We start from the raw sequence: 16,707 nt of genomic DNA, 5'->3' as shown, positions 1-16,707 counted from the left end.
ACACTGTGTCTTATATTCCTAATGCAAATTTAAAACGCAAATATGGTATTTACAATATTTTTATAGTCACCATCTCGATTCATAATGTCGTAAGTACAATACATTCGTTAATATTTGAATAACTTAAAATCCTAGTACTCTGAACTTTGTTAACCTGAGAATATGGCAAAAGTACTGTGTCTATAAAGAAAGACCTTTCATTATTGTTATATATAGTACGCTATATTTCTGCAATATATTATGTATTTTATTTATGGATTAAATCTATGTATAAAAGAGGTCAAAAGATTTACTCTGAAGATTAGCATAATTAGTTAATCCTTTATTGACGTGGACGATCAGAAATAAAGGCATTTTGGTTGGCTTGGCAAATGTACGTCAATTGGAACGTTTTTGACAGTTATTTGAAATAAAAGTTAAGTCCACACTCCAACATTCTTAAAACCAAGTCTTTTTTTTTGTTAAGAACACGAAGGAAGTTTCAAACGGCTTAGTACCCCTGTTTTTGTACTCACCCTCTATTTGCCTTTCTCAGTCTCGTTTGACTAAATATGTAGACCACAGAGTTCTTTAGAAATGACACGAGATAATAATTATTTACTTTTAAACTTTGGTCCATTTTATTTTTAAATTTTTATTTCCAAATCTTTAATTGTTTTCTACTTGAAGTATTTTCAATAATTATGTAGTTATATCTATTAAGTAATTGTTCGTTTTTGTGCTATTTCTGAAAAAAAATCGTTTAGGGGATGATTAGTAAAATAATGCTGTCTCCTTCTTTCGAACTTATCATTAATAATGTCAGAAAGAGACGAACCAGCGTTTAACAATAAAACCTGCGAAAGTACTTTTTTAGTTAAGACTGTAATTTAATCACTTTAATAGATATATTATATTCATCAATTTGTTTCTTTCTGTCATGTGTCACTTGAAAAAAGGTCATAAGTGAATATACGCATAAACTATGTACAACTTTATTAACAATTGAATAAAATATTTATTAATTAAGACCCTAAATTCACTGCTGTATTAGTTTTACGCCATTTTTTATTCTGTCATCTGTCATTTAAAGAAAAAGGTTATAAGTAATTTAAATACGTACAATCGATTTACAACTTTATTGACAAGTGAATGAATGTTTTATTCGCTATTTGTAATATTTTAGTTATTATGTTGTGTTGTAGTGTGTTCATTATAAGGTTGTTTATGTCGTATAGAACCTCAATTGTATTTATTTATTATCTCCAACAGATACATTACATCGTGCAATGTTTTAAAATATATGCGTTCATTCATTACAGGAGACATTGCCATTAAATATGGATTACACTCATTTGAATAGAAAATAATATCATATAATATATAGTGGTACTAATAAAAGAAAAAACTTGGTTATTTAAGATGTAAATTAAGTTTTAGAGGAAAAAGTATAAAATAATAATAAAAATTAACAAAATCATCCATAATATATTGTAAAATGAATCTGAGTATTTTCTAATATAAATTCAAACTCATAACACTAACAAGTATTATATACTCTGTACGAATCTCAAGCTTAAATATTGGTATATTTTTGAGACTCTTGACAACGAAAGGCTAAAACATTAGTCCAAAACACACATATTCAAAAGTACTTACATTATTTTTATGAAATTATCAGGCCGGTCAAGTGGACCACCTGATGGTAAGTCACCAGCACCCATAATCATTGACATCGAAATAAACTTTAACCATTCTTTATATCTCCAATGATCCACCAACTCCGAGAACTAATGTTATGTCCCTTGTGCCTGTTGTTACTCTGATTCACTCATTTTAAACATAAGTATGATAAGGGTGTTTCCATTTACCACCAAATAAAATTGTAAAATTCGCACACAATACTACAATCAAAATCAAAATCAAAGTATACTTTATTCAAGTGAGCTTTTACCAGCACTTTTGAATCGTCATTTAACAATTAAGTGAAGCTAATACCGGTTCGGAAAGTAGATTCTACCGAGAAGAACCGGCAAGAAACTCAGTAGTTACTCTTTTTCAACATTTAAAAAAATACAGTCATGTTAGTTAATACAATTATTAAATTAATATAATATTAATATAATGCTATCAAAATGATTATGACCAGTGGAAAATGATTTATTTATTGATATACGAGTTCAAATCCCTTTTTCTTAGGGGCCTTGCATTGTTGGTAGCTGATGCTGTTGTTATTTTACGTAAATTGTCTTAACTCTGTGTTCCAAAGAGACATTCCAAGGCTCTAGAATAAGTAATAGTAATTAAATAAAAATTTAAACAAGATTTTAAATTAACATGGTTATTTTTATTATTAAAGTTATTAATTTCGGGATATTTACCATATTTTTTATTTTTGTCCAGTGGAGCTGGATGTTCAGACTTTATCTACGAATGTTTATGAACGAGACAAAAAAATAAAAAAACATGGTAAATATCCCTCTAGAAGGCAGAGCATCGTCCTATCTTCAGCTTCACCACCAAACTATTTTGTTACGTTTTACTTCTACGAATTGAATGATTACGAATTGATGAATTCCAATGATTTAATTTCATTTGAAGCAAAATTAAATTCCTAATTCAATGCAAATATAACTTAATATAAATACAAGTGAAAATAAAACAATTCCATCGATTAATATATATTTAAATTGTATAAAAATATAGTACACGGGTTTTGGTTCAAGGTCTCTTTTGTATATATAAAAAAGTGTAGTAAATTGTTTGTGTTACTAAATATTAAACACTTAGTACATTATTTAGTATTCTTGTATTCCGGTTCGATGGTTGAGTGAGCCAGTGTAACGTGGCACAGTGACGTAAATAGGGCGGTGCCACCGGTGCCCAGGCACAGGGCGCAGATTCTCGAGGGCGCAAGAATAGACAGAATGGGCAGGACTATTGTTTTTTCGTTTTGCTCTTGTTAAGATTCCGCTGAGCCCCTAATACTCGTTTCCAATACAAACGTGCTAATATCATAAAAACACACATTGCGCTCATTTTTTTGGCAGCGCACGAGCGTATTTGTGTTTAGTGTTTATCGTTAATGGGCAACGCTTTTGCAGTAGTGAACCTGCGTTTAAGTTGTACTGAGCGAGACAGTAAAATAGGCAAAGGGTCTGCTTAAATAGGGCGCAGTTATAGAAGCTTGCACAGGGCGCAAGTATAGAAGCTCGCACAGGGCGCAGAAAAGGTTATTTACTACACTGACGTGGCATAGAAGTGACAAAATCTATGACTTTTGACATTAGACAGTATACCTATATACTTTTATAAAGTTCTAGAATAAATACAAGCGTATTAAAACGCAGAGCGAAACGACGCGTCCTCAAAACTAAACGTTAGTTCCATCTTAAATAAAAAGAAAATTCAGCTCTCTGTTCTTAATCAGTATAACTAACCGGAATCGTTATTTGTATAATTGACAGCTGCACTTATGACCTTACGTTCCATAACCGACTCTAGCGCCAAATCATCATTACATATAGTTCAGTCGAGCGTTGAGTATCAAACTTCCAAATAAAGTGACGCATTTATAATATTAATTAAACTAAATAGAAACATATATAGGAATATTTTTGGCATTACGGAGTAATGTGGTAAGGCTTTGTGCAAGCCAGTCTGGGTAGGTACCACCCATTCATCAGATATTCTGCCGCCAAATAACAGTACTTAGTATTGTTCTGTTCCAGTTTAAAGTGTGAGTAAGCCAGTATAACTACAGGCACAAAGGACATAACATCTTATGTCCCAAGGTTGGTCGCGCATTGGCGATGAAAGGAATTGTTAATGTTTCTTACAGCGGCATTGCCTATGGGCGGTGATGACCACTTACCATCAGGTGGCCCAAATGCTCGTCCGCTAATCAATAGCATAAATAAAACACAAAAAATTTGTAATTTAAATAATGTGTTAATTATTTAAAGGGTTTTGTAGGATTTAATGGTTCACGGTTCTAGCCGAGAATATTGGACCTTTTGATTTTTGATGTTTGGCTGATTTCGACCATAGCGACCTTCTTAAGATAAAATAATAATCAAGAAATGTTTTGGTGTCAGGTGTAAGACAAGATCTCTAATTATGATGATATGAAGTTCGATCGAATGAGGAAGTTCAGGCAGAAACAGTGGCTTTAAGTGCTTTCGGAGGCACGTGAATTTATACCCAAAAATTGGTTTCTAAGTTTTTTCTGATTTGACCTTGAGAATTACGAAGATTAGCTTGAAGGAGCTAATACTTGTTTTATGGAAGGAGCCTCCGTCCGTAAAACAAAGCCTGTACATTTCCCACTGCTGAGATATGTCCTCCTCTTCCATTAAGGGTTTGAAACATATTCCACCACGCTGTTCCAATGCGGGTTGGTGGAATGCCAAGTGGCAGAATATCAATGAAATTAGACACATTCAGGTTTCCTCACGTTGTTTTCCTTCACATCCGAGCACGAGATGAATTATAAACAAAAATTAAGCACATATATATAGTGGTGCTTGCCTGGGCTTGAACTCGCAATCATCGGTCATCTCTATTTCCGCTTTTATAATGAATTTCCAATTTCCAGAGGAGCTAGTTTGTTTTGTAAAATAACAAACTTGTACAAATAAATTACATCAACAAAACGTATTTTTATATGCTAGTCATTAAATTATAGTAAGATTTATTCTTACTCATAAAATCCATCATAAATTTCCCATACGTTAACTTGTATGTAAAAGTTAATTAATGACTTTTCGATATAACATTTCGTGTATATAACTAGCAGTGAAATTCTGTAAGTATTCACTTCGTTTTTCACTTGCGAAATATTGACAACCCAATTACGTTACTGGGATATGAGTCTCTTGATGGTAAGAGGTCACCATCACACTAAGACATTGACGATTTCATATCTCACCAATGCGTGATGTTACTTTGGCGATGACTACGATGTTATGTCCCTTGTGCCTGTAGTTACAGTTTACACTGCCTCACCCTTCAAGCCTGAACACGACAATACTAGATAACTGTTTGGCCGTAGAATATCTGATGAGACGGGCCCTACCCAGATGAGCTGACTCAAAACCCAACCCAGTAAAAGTCAATGACGATATCGTCTTTATTTCACCGTCTTGTTTTGCGGTTTGAGTTGAGTTGAGTTTCGAGAATCCTTTTATATGTATTGATTAAATCATTCACTGTATAGAGCTTAATAAAACACTAAAAATACTCGGCATTATTTGAGTGATTTTTCAATAAATACAGATTATCCTTTTCACTATCATGAATTCGACGTTTGAAAAAAGAAGATAGCATTATTAAACCAATGACATACAATACGCTATTTGACTGATTTTTAAAATCCATTTTATATTATTTAGTAGAAGTTAAGGAACCCAGTAAAAGTTGTTTTTTTATTTCTAGTACATATTTGCCGCAAAAACGCTAATTGAACAATATGGCGCTGCAATGGGGTCGGTGACGTCACTTTCCTGTATTTTAATATAGATGAAAAGCAAAGTTTACAAGAAAGTAACTTCATTATAAGCTCAGCCAATCAGGAGCGTTTTGTGTCACGTGACAAACGTTTGAAAAAAATCATTTTTATTTATGGTTTTTTGAATAAAATAAGTATTATTTTCAACTTTCGTTAGAAAATAACCAATTTAAATTTATAATATACTGATTACAATAATTCATAATTTATTTTTCGCATTGTCAAATAGCCTATTATACCTAAAAAACAGTTAAATGTAAAACAGTTTCGACTATTCTAAAAGAAAGTCTTTTGAACCGACTTCATAGGAGGAGATTCAAGAGAATATGATACGAATATATATAAATAACATCACAGATGAGAAAAAGATAGTTATATATTGTAATGCTATCAAATTAGTTCACTTGATTGTGTAAATAATCATCTAAGTATTCAGTATCAAAACTACTAGGGAATTAGACCACGATCGCTTCTGAATATTACTAAAATATTGTATACCGTTTTCGAATACAACAAAACTAAACAATTGATGGTTATATTTATAAAAAATTAACAATAAAAATAATTTATCAAATTCGTTATTTAATTCGAAATTCAAATAAAACAATGATATCATATATAAAATCTTGTTTAATGGCAAAAAACACCGTTTTAAAATCATAAAACAGTTTATAAAAAAACCCATTTATGTATTTTTACCAATAACATAAATGAACTAACCTGATAATAAACGTAATACAAGAACCAACAAATTTAGAAAAAAAAAAGGCAACAGGCGATAAAAAGTTATTAAATAGTTTGTATATATATAAGTAACTATATTAAAAAAAAAAACAAGTAAAAAATAGTAATTTCCTTTTATATCATAATTAAGTGTTATATTTTCAAACTTAAGCGATACAATATGGTAATACTTATTATTAAAATTGCTTGCTGAATATTTTTTTGCCCAAATGACTCTTGGTGCGTGAACATCGCTGATAAATAATCTACTTACAAGTAATTAGTAGACAAATAAGTAATTATTCCTTGATAACCTGACCATTTAAATAGTGTTGGGAATTGCGAATTAATTGAAACAATTCCCTGTATATTATCATAGACACTAACAACTTTATTTCCCATCACTCTCAGTTCGATTTGCCGTTGTTCTTTTTTCAAACGATTAAAACAAAATAGTGTGTTGCGATTAGCTGTTCTCTATTTAAATTTAATTTTTTTTGGAAATGTATTCATTTATCTGTATAAATATTTTTTTAATCTTCTCGCTTGGTAAAGGCAATGGTTTTCAGCGTACAGCCTAAATATATAATTATTCAATTTTGTAAAGATCATTTCATAGAGGTTTACTAACAATGTTAAGAGCAAAATTTATAATTAAACAATCTTTGTTTTTTTTTTATCAGCACTTTAGAGTTTAGATGAAATTAAAAATCTCACTATGGACCTAATGTAAACGGATATTCCCCGTAAGTTCTCAAAAGTATTACGTATTGTAAACATTGAGGATAACAAAAAATATATAAAAAGTGTAAATAATCGATACTGTTCTGAGATATAAAAAATATTGGCCGTATCTAATAGACGTCTGTGATTGTCAAATATTCAAAATATATATTGAGGGAAGTATTCACGCCCATAATTGTTTAAACAGATCCCCACTACTTTATATTATAGACACAGAACCTAACTTTCCCACAGCTGGGCTAAAAATTCCGAATGCCAAAAATTTTAAAGTTTATACTACACAATTTCATTCATAGTTATTTACACATGAAAGAAATTCAACCTTACATCCTATTGGTATTCTTTGCCACAAAGATAAATTAAAAAAAAAAAAAAACAAAGTAAAACTGTAAAATCTATTTAGTCCGGATTTCAACCCACTATTCGTTTGAAGTCCACGTGTCCTATCCCCTGATCCATGCCGGTTTTGACGCGGATAATATACATTTTTTATTATATGTATAATTTGATTGAAGATAAAGTTTATTTAATTAAAGTCTATAATAGAGATAATATTCTGAGTTATATATGTATATTTATTCAAAAAATATTTTTTGCAAACATTTTATTAAATATAATACTTAATTTTAACCGACCGTTATGTCGTTTGCTACAATTAAAATCTGTACAAAAAAGTGCCTTCGAGTGTAACTGAACAGAGTTCAATAGCCTTACACGAAGCCTTTAACAATTGAAAAAAATATCATTCGAAACATTTAAAATTAACTTTATATTATAACCATAAAAATTATGAACAAATTATACAAACACATCTTGAAGTATTCTATTGTTTTTAAAACATAGGATTTACGTACCGTTTTCTTAACCCTCATTTAAGTATGTTCTAAATTCAAAATGATAAAAAAAAAAATATTTCGAAATTCGAACATTTTTAACTAAACAAGTTTGCTAGGTAATTTAATTAGGTAACGTTATTTTAATAAATGCATATATTATGTATTTCAAACGGCTTTAAAATATCGCGACAACGCAACGACCATAAATCGGTGTTTTTTTTTTTCGCTATATTGTTTCTTACACGTGTTTATAAATGATTTACGATTAAATAAGGAAGTCTACAGCCTAATATAAATATGTGCATAAAATTGATTTAAAACTTTAAATCGATAAATTTAAAATAGTAATATTTATAATAATCGTATTCGTAATTTAAAAAAAAGTTAATGTGTTAATTTACAGTTTATAAATATATAATAAGTATATAGATTGTAATGCAAAACTCTAATTAAAAATATGCATATAAAAATTTACTTATAAAAGTAATAATGGAGTATGATCTCAAAACTAGTCAGTAAAAATAATTATAACTTGCAATTTAATCTACAATAATCGTTAGATACGAGGAAATCTCATTATGCAATTTATGCAGACTATAATAAAAAAAAATGCAAAAACAAACAAGAAATCGTCAAAGTAATGCCTTTGCCACAAAAAAAAACATTAATAACTTTTCGTTTCATTTACATAACATTCGGTCGCGTAAAAATCAATGCCATTCAGATAAAATCGTGAACGTATTCGAGATACCTACGTCGCATTTTCCGATCGATGTTTAAGGATCATTTAAATTAAAAAGTCAACTCATCAACGTTTCTTCGCCTAAATACATGACAAGTATCTCCCTCCTCGTTCCCCCTCTTACATAAAGTGACAATAAGTCCGCACACACACGGCCGTATTGTTTGTACACTCACACACGCAACGAACCGGCTAGGTATTCAGTTTCCCGCCACCGGCGCGAACACGCACACAAAACACCGTGAACAAACAATACAAACACCAACACACAAGTAAATTTAAACTCACCTCAAAATAAATCCATTAGAAAACACACTTGTTCAAACAACTAGCGCTTAGCCTCGAAAACGCGTTGAAAAAACACTCGCCGCATCTGATGTGTACTCAACACTTTTCAAAACTTTCGGTCCAATCTAAACTCCTTGGTTAGCACCTCCCGCAAGTGTTCCCGCCAAATCTCGGTTCGATTTTTGAAACTTTTCGAAACTCGCGAACTGTCAAATCTATTTATAACACGTTTATGATCGACGATTACGGTCGTTATCTTTTTAATTGTGTCCTTGTAAACAAACCGAATCCCATGCTAATTCACGTTCCATTTTTAAACGAACTTCCGCGGAACACGATGCGCGTTTCGTCTAACAACTAAAACAAAATAAAAGAAACACGGCGAGGCCCCAACACAATTATTAGCACACGTTGCGCGGTAAAAATAAACTATGATTAACTGCTATTAAGATTCGCGGAGACACCGGCGAGCGACATGCGAGTGAGCAAAAAAAATATTAATAAAAACGATTATTGTCGGAGCCGGCAATAAAGTCGCGAATTTGTTTACCGCGTTACTATTTTCGTGGCTAAAAGCGATACCGATATGAATAATTATCGGCAGCGAGCGAACATCGACGCATAGTTGTCGTTTCATAAAACGTGCGCGTTAAAACTGAGTCGAAAGGCTCGCCCCGTGGTAGAGCATAGCGCCGAATAAAATAAACAACAATATACCTAAATAAGCGGCACGACGGGCGCGGCCGAGTGTGCGTGAGCGGCGCTGTGTGCGTGTGTAAACAAGGGGCGACTGGGCTCGCATGACGTCCTGACAATCGCAGATCTTACTTCCTTTTTAATTGTTTATGTCGTGGACAACATATGAGACACATACGTCTTAGGAACAACGTGAAAACTTTCAAGATGTACGAGTAAAGAAATATAAGAATTTGTAATGTGAGAAAATGAAAGCACAAGCAACAACATCAAACGATACTTAAACTTGAGTCTGCAGTACCAAATTTATGAGAAATGCAAAAAATTTATTTATATTCAAAAAATAATTAATACAATTATAATTAATTATATTAGATAAATAAATTTATAATGTATTACAATTGTATTAGTTTTCTTTACTACGTGAAACCTTTGACACAAGGTCAACATACAAGCAATACAATTTGACTCATTAACAAAACTTCCTAAGTGAATCGTAATTCCGGATTTTAAAACAGTACATAAATATTTAAAATATAAATAAACCCGATCACATTAAATATTCAAAAAAATATATTAATAATCGTTCATTCCATTCGACCCCGATATCCTCGCGAGAATAAACATATGACGTCACCGACGGGTAAACAAACAAACAAACACATGCGCCGCGTTCATGTTTCCTTAATACAATTATTATTTCGAATGTGGAACGCGGGCGGGACGGACGCTGCCATAGCCTATGCGATTTATTTTTAATTTCGCGAGGTTATGCCATGTGCCTGGCCAACGACAACTCATTGTCTATGCGAATTAATTATGTGCGTGCTTTGCAAATATACATAATATTATTATTAAGCACATTGAATAAGAACAAGAATAACATATATTTTAATCTTATATTAGGCTGTTTAGTTTTATAAATTGCCAGCATAAGTTTAACGAAACAAAAAACGTTTTATAACGTCCATTATATTTCGTACTGGAAATAAACGCTAGACACAACAGAATTAGGAAATAGAATAGAATAATACTACAAGAGTTATAGAGCTAGTAACGTAAACGTCAAAATATATAATGAGTTTTCTTGTTTGCATTAATTTCGTTTAGAAACTCGAGTTATTTAATATTGATTTTAGAAAAAGTTATACATATATATGTAGGTACTATGTGCTTGGTTTACTAATTACGAAACTTTTCTTTTAAGCTATTTTATAAGTTTTTATTTAACTCAAACTATTAATAGGTTTGTTCAAATTTTTCTAGTTGATTTTGAACGCATTCGAAAAAGAACTGAAATTTCGATAATCAAATTTTTCATTCTAAATTTAAAATTTTAAAAAAGTTTTTGAACAAAGAAGGATTTAATCTTGCTATGTAGTCTTATCTATTCATTGATGTCTTAAATCAGACTAGTGAGAACGAGGAGTTAATTTGTAGTCAGATTTCGTCGAGAGATTAAACAGAAGACTAATCACTGTTTTTATTGCGTTCTAGTCGTGTTTAGCAATGATTTAAATTGATTTCAAGACACTCTTGCCCAAACATAGTCGCACGGCTTAATTAAACGAGTAAGTCAAATGGTTTAGTTAAATATCTGAGTTGCCATAAGTAAAAAAAAACCTTTTTTTACTAATAATAATTGAACGTTTGAGCGTTGAGTGAATGGGTAATTCTGCAATCAATTATTCAACTGATTTATCAACCGCTAACTATACATACTATATTCTACCCGCGCCTTTGCTTTCGTATGAGATATCTATACCCCCGCCCACGTGGTAGGTACGGAAATATTCACATACGTAAAAACATAACCAAAAAAATATTAGAATTGTATTTTTTTTAATGGAATAGGTTGGCGGACGAGTATATGGGCCACCTGATAGTAGTCACCATCACCCATAGGCAATGACGCTGTAAGAAATATTAACCATTTCTTACATCGTCAATGCGCCATCAACCTTGGGAACTAAGATGCTATATCCCTTGTGCATGTAGTTACAATGGCTCACACCGGAACACAACAATACCAAGTACTGTTGTTAAGCGGTAGAATATCCGATGAGTAGGTGGTACCTACCCAGACGGGCTTGCACAAAGCCCTACCACCAAGTATCCTTTTGCGTTGATCACTTATCTTTGATAGTTATAGAAAAGTCGGAAGAGGAATCTCCAAACGGAGTTGGCATGTTCCGTAGCCTCCAGTAATAGCGTCAGCCTTGACGTATGTAAAAAATAGGACGCATCCTTGGGACCGTGGATACATGAAGAGCCTCGTGTGTATAACACCTATTAAAGACAACTCTGAGGAAGAAGGCAAACTTCACACTGTTATGACAGTGTGAAGTTTTATCTGAGAGTCGAGATGGCCCAATGGTTAGAACGCGTGCATCATAATCGATGATTGCGGGTTCAAACCCAGGCAAGCACCGCTGATTCATGTGCTTAATTTGTCTTTATAATTCATCTCGTGCTCAGCAGTGAAGGAAAACATCGCGAGGAAACCTGCATGTGACAAATTTCATATAAATTCTGCCACATGTGTATTCCACCAACCCGCATTGGAACAGCGTGGTGGAATATGTTCCAAACCTTCTCCTCAAAGGGAGAGGAGGCCTTTAGCCCAGCAGTGGGAATTTACAGGCTGGTGTTGTTGTTGTTGTTGAAGTTTTATCTATGATATTCGCTATGGCGAGGAATGCGTAGTGGTGAAATCACTATCGCCACCTGAGGAGTGGAGCACAGGGAAAGGTTACGAATGAGTTATACCAATAAGATCCACCAAAGTGGTTTTAACAGGTAAGAGTCGCACATAACCCTAGTTTCCTATATAAAGGTTATCTTTGTTAGGTTACGCAAATTATTGTCTATTGACATTTTTGTGAGGAATAAATGTTGTTGATAATAAAAAAGTTGCCAATTTTGCGTTCGCGGAGACTTTACATTGCAAAACTTATTGCTAGTGTGAACAATCCCTATTTTAATAATGTGTGCAACGTTTTGCAATTAAAATTACAATCACCTTATGTAGGAATACAGTCTGATATGTTGCAATAGGGTTTAATTGTTCCATTAAACTACATTATATATAAATACATGAACAATGCATGTAACCTTTTTTGTTTTCTTTTTTTTTTAAATTCAGATGTTGGTTTAATTATCTGTATTTACATATATTTTGTTAACGTTTTGATTAGACTTAAAAAGACGATACAAAAACACGTCTTGTATATTGTCTTTAATTAATATTATTAACTTTAAGTAATTAAATATAAATATCAATTAAAAATAGTTGATGTATAAATCCTTACTTTGTGGAATGGTAGCAAGAAAACTAGCAGCATTTTTCTTCCGTTTTTCTTCAGTTCCGATCCTCTGAAAAAAAGGAACCAGCGGAGGCAAGGAGAAAGTATTGACAACTTATAATATAGACACATACAAAAATTGGGAGTGTCTGTTTGTAATATTAAAATAACTTACTTTTAACTAAATGCGTATGTACATGGTACACATAGCAAAATGTCATTTTTTGCAATATTTGTCCGTCTGACAGATTGTTCAGGCTAATCTCTGAAACAGCTGGACCAATTTTGTTAGGACTTTCACTGTCAAAGGTAAATAGTAAGAAGTAGCTAAGGCTACAATAATAATTTTATCTTTAAATTTAAATACGCACTAAGTCAGCAAAAAAGGGCACAGTCAGTTGTATATAAAATAGGAGCAAGTTAAGTGAGTAACTTGAAGTTAAATAACGATAACTATTTACAAACGTTTGAACTAAGATTTAATCCTAAAAACTATACAAACAATTTATGACTAACTTCTGTCCGGGAAACAACGTGTTCATTTCACGGATACGTTTCATAATTGTGAAGTTCTCGTTTCTAATTGTGTGAATTAAATTAATTCAAGCGCTTGGAGTCACTTTATGTAGCGTAGTTTAAAAGATTTTTTTGTTAATTAACAGCTTATATTGTTGGTTTTGGTTTAATTAATCAATTTAAACAACTTTTCAAAAGAAGTTTATGACGATAAAACGCACTAAGTAGTATCTATGTAGTACTTACTTTGTGTTTGAATATGAGTTTGAGTATGTGACATCCTGGTGCTTACGTGGCATAACCTGGGTATGGTAACAGTACAGTAAGAGCCTGTAAATTTCCCACAGTTGGGCTAAGGCCTCCTCTCCCATTGAGGAGAATATTTGGAACATATTTCACCACTCTGTTCCAATGCGGATTGGCAGAATTTGGATGAAATAAGACACATGCAGGTTACCTCACGATGTTTTCCTTCACCGGCGAGCACGAGATGAATTATAAACTCAAATTAAGCTCATATATATTATGTCGGTGCACGCGTTTTAACCACTAGACCATCTCAGACTGGGTAACCTATTTTCAAAGTAAATCAGGCTGTATTTCCGCTAAAAGTGTCCAACGATTAATTAGACCAATCAGGATTTTCTTTTTTTTTAATTATTTATTAAGGACCATCAGCAGGCGCTACTCTTCCACATTATACATAATATAAAGTGTGCGAATCTTTAAGACAACATGCATTTTTAGGTACACAAGCATATTTTTTCTAAGACAAATTCGTTATCACTTATTTGACCATTTGATTTAAGATATGAGATAAACCAAAAACTTGAACTTAACAAGTACTTCGTGGAAGAGTATATATAGGACCAGATAATGACTAGTACTCTCCATTCAAGGTCATATGATCGAAATCATATTGAAACAAATATGCCATAAAAATAAGTCATATAAAGCCCAATTAAAATAATTTCCTATGTTCTCTTTCTAAAAAATCTATAGAGTAGAATCTAAATATAAAGTAAAGTAACAGCCTGTAAATTAACATATTCCACCACGCTGTTCCAATGCGGGTTGGTGAAATGCACATGTGGCAGAATTTCGATGAAATTAGACACATGCAGGTTTCCTAACGATGTTTTCCTTCACCGCCGAGCATGAGATGAATTATAAACACAAATTAAGCTCATATATATAGTGTAGATGCACGCGTTCTAACCACAATTTCAGTCTGGGTAACCTGGATAACATATATACACATATATAGTGGTGCTTGCTTGTGTTTAAACCCGCAATCATCAGTTAAGATGCACGCGTTCTAACCACTGGGCCATCTAAGTTCTATATATAATTGTATCTCTTTTTGACAACTTCTTTGCAATAATTTTCGATGATAATATCGACAGAAAACTTTATATTACTATATCTTTTGCTAAAATAATTTTTCTTCACACAGGTAACATAATATAATGTTGTGTTTTATAGACACGTTTAATGATAATTACCGGTTTAAATTAGATCGGTAATTAATTAATTATGTATGATAAAACTTATCGAAACAGACATTATTATTAATTTTTTACGAGTTAGTATGTCTTATTATTTTATTTTTTTATTTAACCATTTATTAAACTTGTCAGATACATAGAAGGTGAAAATGTGTACACAGAAAAAATAAGTTTAAAAGGTATACTTATCCCTAGAAGAGATTTCTTCCAGTATACCCAAGAAAGAAGAAACATAGACAGGAAAGTTAAAAGGTAGACAAGCAAAATCATACAACAGGAGAAAAGTTACAAAACCACAAAAAAAATATATACTAAATTTAAACTAAAATTATATATATATATATATATATATATATTATTTTTTCTAATTATATATATATATATAAAATATATATAGAACTGAGATGGCCCAGTGGTTAGAACGCGTGCATCTTAACTGATGATTGCGGGCCTAAACCCAGGCAAGCACCACTATATATGTATATATATATATATATATATATTGTAATTTTAGTTTAAATTTAGTATATATTTTTTTTGTGGTTTTGTAACTATACATATATCTTATTTATCTTACATTCGTTTTGGAACGTTTTTGACATAATTATAGTGTGTCAAGCCCAGTGGCGGACTAAGCCCGTCAGAGGCCCGGATGAGGCCCAACTTTAAAAAAAATATAAACCTTTCATTCAATTTACATTTGTATACATAAGCGTTTATGTTTATTTATTATATCATGTTTCTTTATTAAATATACATATTTATTTATCTTTATGAGTAAAAAGCCTAGATGGCTGTAGAGTATAGCTTGATCTTGATGAAATGATGTAGGTGCTAAGTACATTTTTATAGTCCTGTTTAGGACTTGATCAGAGGAACGCGGATGCATTTGGGCCCCTCAAGACTGAAGGCCTGGGTCGAGCCGCCCTTCCGTCCCCCAGTTAGTCCGCCACTGGACAAGTAGCCTTAGTCTATCCTGGGGCCTCAAAATTATTAGTGTCCGTTTTTTCCAATTTGTTTACAACGTTTATATATGAAATACCTACTTGGAAATAATGATATGATTATACCATTGTATGAAATATTCTATTTAAATTCTCAACTGTTTAAAACTGTACAAAAACGGGTTTTATACCTATACTTATTGTTACCCTTTATGTTTATGTTATAGTTACCCTTATATTTGGAGGCCTCTTTAACGTCATGATCGTGTACTAACACTCCCGTCGCCCATGCCGCTTCTGGATACCCTATGACGTTTCAAAAGTGCTTATAAACCTTACTGCAATAAAGTACATTTTGGTTTATGATTTTAATACTCCTCTAGTCCTCCGGAATACCCTGCCCTAACATAGTTTTCTGGCATGCTTTACATATCAACTAATTAAAGATTTATGTGATTTGGACGTAGACAATTTTATTACTCTTTACTAATTATATAATTACTAACTATTGCTATGCTTAATATCAAGCATTATTTATAACAAAAATAAATGCATACACAAACTTACAAAATTTTTAATATTCATATTTTACTTGTAATAATTTGCTGTCGAAACGCTTGGCCCTTGGAGTAGTGGTGCATGAAGCTTCATCAAAAATATAACACCTCGCCTCATTGCCTCCACTGGTGACAGGAGGGCTGGTTCGTTTTTTGCTCAGAGGATCGCAATTGCGATTCAACGGGGAAGTTCTGCTAGCATTCTTGCCACCATTCCACGCGGTCAATATTTATATAATAACTAGTTTTAGTTCATATTTGTATATATTTAAGCATTTAATGTTATTAATTCTTATGTTAATAAACCCTTGGAATAAAAATATTTCTTTATTGTTTGATATCTTTCAAAATCTATATCTT

The 16,707-nt window shown here is 32.1% G+C and overlaps 1 protein-coding gene across 1 annotated transcript in view; it reads right to left on the bottom strand.

Annotated features, from left to right (window-relative positions):
• LOC124540419 (forkhead box protein P3) overlaps nucleotides 1–9,529 on the bottom strand; it is an 82,946-nt gene extending 73,417 nt beyond the window's left edge. Inside the window, exon 1 of the mRNA XM_047117953.1 lies at nucleotides 8,822–9,529. The gene's annotated coding sequence lies outside the window, so the exon portion shown is untranslated. The remainder of the gene's footprint in view (nucleotides 1–8,821) is intronic.
• Nucleotides 9,530–16,707: the final 7,178 nt, after the last annotated feature.

The sequence above is a fragment of the Vanessa cardui genome, chromosome 25, assembly GCF_905220365.1.
Source record: "Vanessa cardui chromosome 25, ilVanCard2.1, whole genome shotgun sequence".
Classification (NCBI taxonomy): domain Eukaryota; kingdom Metazoa; phylum Arthropoda; class Insecta; order Lepidoptera; family Nymphalidae; genus Vanessa; species Vanessa cardui.
The sequence above is the reverse complement of the archived record's forward strand: the minus strand, read 5'-3'. Positions and strand labels throughout refer to the sequence as shown.